Genomic DNA, 9,491 nt, shown 5'->3' with positions numbered 1-9,491 from the left:
AATGTCCAAAATGTCATGAAAAAAATCAATAAATGTCATAAAAGTTGAGACTATATTGTGACAACAATGTATAGTATTCAAAAATATCACAAAAGTGTATTATGCTAAAAAAAACCAATAGTAATAAAGAATCATAGTATCCTATGCCATTAAATTAAAATGGTAAAAGGTCATAGCACAGTATTAAAAAGTCTTAGTTATTTGTTAAAGCCAATGGTTCCTGATGACAAATATCTTAAAAATGAAGGAATTGATGGAGACTTTAATTTTAAAAACAGGCTTAATGATGTCATAAAACATCTGCTCTGTAGCTTCTATCTCACAGCGTTTGTTGGGTCTCCAGCGCTGAAGATGAAGACGCGTCAGACTTCTTCATCTTCAGCGGGTTTCCTGGACCTGGTGGACAGTAAGAAACACGACAAATCTCCTCAGTCTCGTCCTCTTGAAAGCGGATCAATAGATCGGGTTTCCGGCCATGTGTCCAGAGTCTCGCTGAAAAGCAGCAGAAAGTATTCGAGGCATGCCGCTCCACTTCAGCGAGCCCCCTCCGCCTTCAAAGGAGAACTTTTGGATGGCGCCCCCCCCCCCCCCCCTCCTCCCCTCCTCCTCCCACCCTGCTTCCCCTGGAAAGGAAAAAGGTTGGGGGGGATATAAAGACCCTCTCCTGGGACCGAAAGGCATCCACGGCATAACACACCCATGTTCCGCTATTTATCAATTGTTCATCTTTTTCGGTTTACCCCTTCACACCGCTATCAGGTTAAACTCCCCCCTCCCTCCACCCTCCACCCTCCACCCACCACCCAGAAGGTCAGGATAAACCCCGCCCCCCAACACACACCACAGAGTTGTCCTCCTGAAAGAGATCAAAGATGCTATTCGTCGGGCCGAGAAGACGAAGCGGCGGAGCCGAGGTCGTTAAAGGAGCTCGGGCAGCGCGCCGATTGCCGATTTCCCCCTCGCGTCTATTTTAGCGGCGCTTCAGATGAATTCCACCGCTGAACGTTAACGTCCCGCTGACGGGTGGGGCGGACCAGGGGCGCGCCTTCGACGGGCAAGTTCAATGCACTTTTTCTCTTAAATCACGTCGGAGCAGAATTCTTGCGATTTCTGCCTCAAGGAGGCCTTTAGGGTCGATTACGAGTTGAACTCCACGCTAATCTCCTGGTTGCCAAATTAAAAGCTTTTCTTCTTCTTCTTCTTCTTCTTTTAAATGTCTGGTAAAGTACTTCTTGTTTGAAGTTGTCTCGCACATGGCGGGTGACGAGGAATTGTCCCCCAAAGAGTTAATTGATGGAGAGGAGTTGAAAAAAAAACCTTCAGGGAGGGGGAAAAATACAAAAAAAGTTCAGTTTTTCTACCTCCCTGTCCTGTTTTGAGGGAGATGTGAGTTGGCAGTGGAGGAGAGGCTTGAAGATTAATGTTGCAAAAGGGGCTCTGACAGCCTCTCCGCTGGTTGTGGTTCTCTTGGGTGGCCCGATTGGTCTTGGATGTCACTTTTGCTACTTAATCTTGTGTATGTGAACCAGGCAGATTCAGAGGGGCTGTTTGGGTGGGGGAGGGGGGGAGGCAGGGGGAGGACGGGGGAGGGAGGGGGATGTCCACTGGGCGAGAACACCAGTTAGACTGAGGAGGAGGCATTTATAAACACCATACAAGTATCTCATTAATATCCTAATTTTGTTATTTTTTAGTTTTTGTTCGCGACCGTTTACAGTGTGAATCAATTAGATGAGTTATATAAACAACCTATGGAACTAAACTATACTTAACATTGTTTTTATTAACAATAAACACTGAAATATTCTATTTTTCTAGTCTAGTTTGTTGTCTTGTTTTTTCTCGGCGGTCGTGGGAATATTCAGCGCCTTCACTCGAGTACTTTAACGTGACTTCAGTCCAAGTGAAAGTCCTGCGTGTGAAATATGACTGAAGTAAACGTTAAATGTGAATAATGCTGTTGAGAGAGAGAGAGCAGCGGTGGCCGTGCGAGCACAGCGAGGGACCGGCGCTAAAAAGAGAGAGAGAACGAGTTTATTACTCTGGTTCTCAGATTGTTCCGGTTTGGTTCCAAAGCAGATAAACACGTCTGCGCCGCCTCGCCAGCCGGATTCAGAACGAATGAATGAATGAATGAATGAATGAATGAATGAATGCAGCTCGAGACGCCTGCACTTTGTGTTCGACGGACACCTGGAGCCTGGTACCCAAAACCTGGAGTCTGGTACCCAAAAAATGGAGTCTGGTACCCAAAACCTGGAGTCTGGTACCTAATACCTGGAGCCTCGTACCCAAAACCTGGAGCCTGGTACCCAAAACCTGGAGCCTCGTACCCAAAACCTGGAGCCTGGTTCCCAATACCTGGAGCCTGGTACCTAATACCTGGAGCCTGGTACCCAATACCTGGAGCCTAGTACTCAATACCTGGAGCCTAGTAGCCAATACCTGGAACCTAGTACCCAATACTTGGAACCAAGTACCCAATACTTGGAACCAAGTACCCAATACTTGGAGCATAGTAGCCAATACTTGGAACCTAGTACCCAATACTTGGAACCAAGTACCCAATACTTGGAACCAAGTACCCAATACTTGGAACCTAGTACCCAATACTTGGAGCCTAGTACCCAATACTTGGAGCCTAGTACCCAATACCTAAAGCCTAGTACCCAATACTTGGAGCCTAGTACCCAATACTTGGAGCCTAGTACCCAATACCTAAAGCCTAGTACCCAATACCTAAAGCCTAGTACCCAATACCTGGAGCCTGGTTCCCAATACCTGGAGCCTAGTACCCAATACCTGGAGCCTAGTACCCAATACCTGGAGCCTGGTACTTAATACCTGGAGCCTGGTACTTAATACCTGGAGCCTGGTTCACGTTGTGTACTTTAAAGGTGCAGTGCGGAGAGTTTAGTGACATCTAGTGGTGCGTTGCAGACTTCAGGTAGAAATAGGAATCTTTAGGATTGTTTAGCTTCTAGAAGCTACTAAAATACATTTATATCATTTAGAGTGGCAAGCGGTAACGTTCACAACATCAAAGACGGGAAAATAAAGTCGTTATTGTCTCACTGGAAACAAATCTAATATGTAAAAATAAAACAAACAACATTCCTGAGTGAAGTTTATAAAGAATGAAGAACGGAGACATCTGTCAGCATCAGTCATTCCTCCTGTTCTCCTCCACACACACACACACACACACACACACACACACACACACACGCACACACACGCACACACACGCACACACACGCACACACAGTGAAAGGAAAAGCTGAAGACACATGTACACATGTGATAGTGTCACACATTGCGTAATAAGACCACTTTTGACCTTAAAGCTTAAAAAAGGAAAATTAAAACTTTTTGGTTATTTCACAGAAGAGATTTCAGCTTTTTTTCCTCTTTTCCTCTTGTTCTTTTGCGTGGAACTAAGCTGGAAAATGGTCACCTCACAAATGCCCGCGAGGCGATTAAGATCAATACTTTCTGAAAATCAAATTCAGCGTAATCAGATCTGATCAATCTGCGCGGGCGCTGCCTCGATGCCGCCGATCGTAGCCGGCGAGTTTGAGGCCGTTCAGCTTTTAAACACGACTTCACTGCAGATGTTGCGTCTCCTTTGCATTTGCACGTTGACGAAACATCTGAAGGCGACATTTCAGGCCGTTTGGACGCCGTCAAAGTGCTTCGAGGTCGCCGGGTTGTGCGAAGAGTCCGTGAGTGGGAAAAAAAAGTTCCTAAAATGCTAACGACGGGGTCGAACGCAGAGTTTAAACATCAAACCTGTACGTACGCGACAGCTCTGATGAAGTTAAAACCTTTTTAAAAAGGGGATATTAAAGGAAAATCAATCCGCTGCCTTGTTCCTGGACTCTTATTGATGTAAATGGGTCATTAGCTAACGTTAAGCTAACGGTAAGCTAACGGTAAGCTAACGTTGCTTCTCAGGAGCATTGGAGCAAAGTTTAGAACGGTAAAAAAAAAGGTACCGAGATCTTAAATGAAAGTCAAATGATTGAAGTTGAACTTACAAACATTTTATTCCTTAAAAATGGATGAATATATGATTTAAAAGGTATTTTATAGCGAGCAGCAGCAAAGGATGTTTTGTAGGTCGGCGAGCCGCTGCGTCCTCTCCTCCGTTAGAGGATGTTTACGCTCAGAACAAACGTAAACACAGAGGAAGCGGAGTCACGTGACTCTCGAATGGACCTAAAAAAAGAAGCGCTGATGTCATGTTTGTTACTACTTCATTACACGTTGTGGTTGGTTCTGTCCCACACTTAGCCTTTTTATGTGGCCGTTAAAATACCTAATAATGTTTAATATAATCTTTATTGGTGTGGCTTTTTCTTTGAACTGAAGCTACGTACTCTGCTTGTCCAATGAAGTTTGACTGAAGTGAGTAAAAAAAAAAAGGAGGCCGTGGGGTCGGATTCAGCAGAAGAATAGAAAGTCTCAGTATTCTCGCTGCCGGTTGAGCGATTGTTCAGAAAGCTCCTTACAGATAAACTCCCCAAGCCAATCTAAACGGGTCTCTGACGTGACCTTTCCTGACATTTAACCCTAATTCTCAACACCTTAAAACTCTATTCTCGGCTCCGGCTCGCAGCTTATTCCCACTACGTGACCCAGTGCTTGTGTCTGCAGAGCTGAATCATCCTCTTGTGACTGGACTCCAACCAAATATGGCCGCCGGCAGTGACGGAGCCAGAGGAAAGAAAAGAGAAATAAACGTTGGTGTAAAACACAGGTGTTCGCTCTCCGCGCCGCGTGTTTACTGGGTCGTTCCCGTGAAAGACTCACTTCTTTCTCCTTTTTTTTTTTTTTTTTTTTAGCGTTTGTACTCTGGAAGCCGGCCGCATCGTGGCGTCACCGCCGCCGCTCTCCCTCCCCCCGTAAACTGTTTGGAGAGGAGTGAGATAATCCACCTACGGCGCTTTGGCTCGCCGCCACGCGAGCACGCCGCCACGAACTATAATGTGGGGAAGGACCCCGACTTTACAGGCCCCGACAATTACGTATTTACTACGAATTAGAGGCTGAATAAACCACCTGTTGGCTACTAACAGGGTTTATACACATGGTGACTGATTTCCATGACTTTTAACCATATTTACATAACTTTTAACCATATTTACATGACTTTTAACCACATTTACATGACTTTTAACCACATTTACATGACTTTTAACCACATTTCCATGACTTTTAACCATATTTACATGACTTTTAACCACATTTACATGACTTTTAACCATATTTCCATGACTTTTAACCACATTTCCATGACTTTTAACCATGTTTACATGACTTTTAACCACATTTACATGACGTTTAACCATATTTACATGACTTTTAAGCACATTAACATGACTTTTAACCAAATGTCCATGCCTATAAAGCACAGTTTCATGACTTTTCCAAAGATTTGACCAAATTTCCATGAGTTTAAACCACATTTCCATGACTTTGAACCAAGTTTCCATGAGCAAACATTGTGTGAAATGTGTGTGTAAACAGTAAAAAGTGATAAAATGTAGTATTTAAACTAACAATGAGGATTCAAAGCATACAGTAAACCTTAAATGACTCAAATGAATGAGAGACAATAGTTTGATTAAAAGAATAAACATTTATATAGATGCCTGTATGTATGCTGCTGATATGTTGAGCCTCTTTCTTTTAAAAGCAGATTCATTATTTTAAACTCAGCGTGAATGAACGTCATGAACACATGAATATAACACATTTACACGACTTTTACACAACTTTTGGTATTTTTTTCATTTTTCTCAAGGACTTTTCCAGGCCTGAAAACAACAATTTCTGAAATTCCATGACTTTTCCCAGGTTTTCCATGACCTTTAGGAACTCTGTACAGAGGGAGCGGTTATCATCACGCGAGGCCGATCGGAGCCGGTAGAATAAAAAGGAAAAAGGCGTCTTGCGTTGTGTTTGCGTGTAAAATATTTCCGTCTCATCTCGTAGAAAGAGAAACGTTTCCCTTCGACCGCTTCTCCTCGAGCTTCTGCTTCACGATGATGTCGCGGTTTAAAGCTGCAGCTGAAGCACAGCTGTACTCTGCACATGCTCACAGAGCGAGGCAGTGCATGTCACCCCCTCCTCCCTACCTCCTTCCTCCCTTCCTCCTCCTTCCTTGTTATTTCCAGGGCAGTGATTTCTACAAGTCCACAAAAAGACGTCCAGAAGCCTCTCGCTCCTCTTCCCGTCGACAGAGGAGAGAAGTTCTGCTTCAACAGACGAGAAGAGAAGAAAGAGAAAAGTCTCATGGACTCTAGTGAGACTCTAGTGAGACTCTAGTGAGACTCTAGTGAGACTCTAGTGAGACTCTAGTGAGCGCTGAGTCGAGACCGGTTGAGGTCGTGCTCATAAAAGTCCCAGAAGACACCAGGTTCTCCTCACAGGCCTGCAGGGGAACGGGCCGGGAGCTGCTGCGCCGCCGCCGGACGCCCATCACACGGCCCCGAGAGAGAGAGAGAGAGAGAGAGAGAGAGAGAGAGAGAGAGAGAGAGAGAGAGAGAGAGAGAGAGAGAGAGAGCAATGGGTTTCATGTGTGGCACGTCGTGAATCAGGCTCAAGCGTCAAATAACTCACAGCAGACTGACCCCCGGGGGCCGCGAGGGGTCGGTATGCTGGGACCTGAACGGGGGCCGCTATCTTCAAAAACACAAGACTAACAAGAGGTGTGCGCTCGTGCAGAGGGAGGGAGGGAGGAAGGAGGGAAGGAGGGAGGAAAGAGGGGGATTCAAAGCACGGGAAAAAGGAGAATTGATCTTTTTTGAACAATCTTAAAAACACTCAAGAGACGCTGCACTGATTGACGGCAGGAATGCGACGCCTTCTCCTCGACTGACATTTTGCTTTTAGCGGCTTCTGTGGGACGCAGGGGCGGTCGGGGAGAGAGAGAGAGAGAGAGAGAGAGAGAGAGAGAGAGAGAGAGAGAGAGAGAGAGAGAGATCCCCCTCTTGTCCCTCACAAAACAAAGAAAGTGAGTGATGTTTGTCTGAAAACTAAAAGCCAGCGCTTGGCTCTGGTGTTGATGAGCGGAGGCCCACCTGGGATGGAGGAGCTTCCCCCGTCAGCGTTCCCCTCCTCTTCTTCATCCTCCTCTTCTTCCTCCTCCTCCGAGGAGACTCACGTGGATCTCGTCCTCCCGGGAACAAACAATCTGAGTGACAAGCTCGCTGGAATCCCACAGAAGTCAGCGGACGAGAGAAAGACATTCAAAACGCCGGCAGAAGAAAAACAAGGTGGCCACAAAGAGAAGCGCTCTGCGGGGTTCCTCCACTTTCCTTCTTTTTTTTTTTCCAGGACAAAAGTTGAAGTCTTTTAACAGACGAAACACACGAGAGGGAAAACCTAGGAGGAATAAATCCATCTCATCTCACGCGGACTCAAACTCAGAGGCACCGACTCGACTCAAAGTCATGACGTCTGGTTTCAACATCAATCAATCCAAAGCATTTCCTTTTATTTTGAAAATTGGTTAAATTCATAGTTTCCACGTCTTCTTCGCTCAAACGTGGAACCGGGAGGAAGAAGTTCTGCCGCTCGCGGAAAGAGATCGATGAGCGGAGAGGCCGAGAAATCAGACGCAGCGCGAGGTGTTTGTGGAGAGAAACGTCCTCAGAAGTATGGTGAACTGGCCCGGAGGCCTCCTCTCGCGGTGAACAGGAAGGATGTGGACGCTGCGATGAGTCGGTCCTCTCATGTGATCTTGTGTTTTTGACATCAGATATAAATACAACTAGAAACTTGGAGAAGTATCCAAAAAAAGAAAAAGAAAAAGTGAACCTTTGTGACTCAGCGTAAGCGCCAGCTAGCCGCGATAGCGCCCGCGCCGTGCCGCCGCCTGGCGGGAGAGCCGAGCCGCACCTGCTAGGACTCGAGGCTCGTTAGCGTTGCCGCTCGACCGCGGAAAACCCGCTCGGCGCCCCGCGGAGGGGGAGGGGCGGGGGGGGGGGGTCAGCTCTGAAGAATCTAACACTGAGAACATGAAGGAGAAAGACACCTGGAGGGAGAAATATACACCAGGCCGAGGTTTTAATTCATGATGCACAACACGCGCCAGCAGCTGTTATGAGCTAATGATGCTAACAATGATGCTAACAATGATGGAATGTGGATTCATGTGCAGCTTAAAGGCCGAGCTGTGGACGAGGAACCTGCTTCAGCTCTCACACCTTCAGCATGACCACTAACTAGCACTAACACAACCATTAACTAGAACTAACACCACTAACTAGCACTAACACCACTAACTAGCACTAACACTAACTAGCAAAAAAATGAGAAAAAAAATCATCTCAGAAACCTGGAACTGATTTCACGCTCCGGGGAACATTTCCTCACTGGCTTACTTCATTACATCATTACTTCATTACATGATTACATCATCGCTGAGCGTCTCCGTCACTTGTGTTTGTTTTTACAAAGGGGTGTGTGTGTGTGTGTGTGTGTGTGTGTGTGTGTGAGAAGAGAGAGTGTTGAAATGAAGGAGGAAACACCTCTGTTGAACCCGGAGGTCCCGTCTGATAACGGACACACACACACACACACACACACACACAGACCGCCGCCCCGATGTCAGGAGGAGGGGTGTGTGTGTGTGTGTGTGTGTGTGTGGGGGGGGGTCCCACGTGGAGTATCGGCTGTGGGAGGGCAGAGCAGGGGTACGAGGCCCAGATGGATGTCAGGGCAAACATCTGTTCCACCTCCTGGCAGGGTCTTATCACACACACACACACACACACACACACACACACACACACACACACACACACACACACACACACACACACACACACACACACACACACAGAGAGAAAAGAGCATTCTTGGTTTAAGACAACACAACTTGTGTTTGTCATGTAAACAGGAAGTCGGGTCGTGTGTTTGCATCTCGCGGTTCTTCGGCCTGTTGGTGTGACGGTCACTATAACGCACACACACACACACACACACACACACACACACACACACACACACACACACACACACACACACACACGGCGCTCTTCATGTGAGAAGACAAAACCGTGATGAGCCTCGTCTCGTTCTTTCTTCACGTGCACTCTCTCCTTCACGTGCACGCTCTTCTTCACGTGCACGCTCTTCTTCACGTGCACACTCTTCTTCACGTGCACGAAAGTGAGAGAGGGAGAGTGAAAGAGTAAGAGAGAGAGAGAATGTGAGACGGGGAGAAAGTGAGAGTGAAAGAGTGAAAAGGAGAAAAAGAGAGAGAGAGAGAGAGAGATGGAAAGAGAGAGAGAGAGAGAGAGAGAGAGAGAGAGAGAGAGAGAGATGGAGAGAACCTGAATGAAACCCCTCCTCCCCCCTCTATGAACCGGGGAGCAGCGAGCGGCAGCAGGACGCTCTTCCTCTTCCTCGTCCTCTTCCTCGCGCTGCCGCTGAGCAGCAGACTGGAGAGAAGCTCGTCTGGAGGACAGGATCAAAGA

The sequence above is a fragment of the Clinocottus analis genome, unplaced genomic scaffold (assembly GCF_023055335.1).
Source record: "Clinocottus analis isolate CAN_PGR_092001 unplaced genomic scaffold, fCliAna1.0.p SCAF_7, whole genome shotgun sequence".
Taxonomy (NCBI): Eukaryota; Metazoa; Chordata; class Actinopteri; order Perciformes; family Cottidae; genus Clinocottus; species Clinocottus analis.
The sequence above is the reverse complement of the archived record's forward strand: the minus strand, read 5'-3'. Positions refer to the sequence as shown.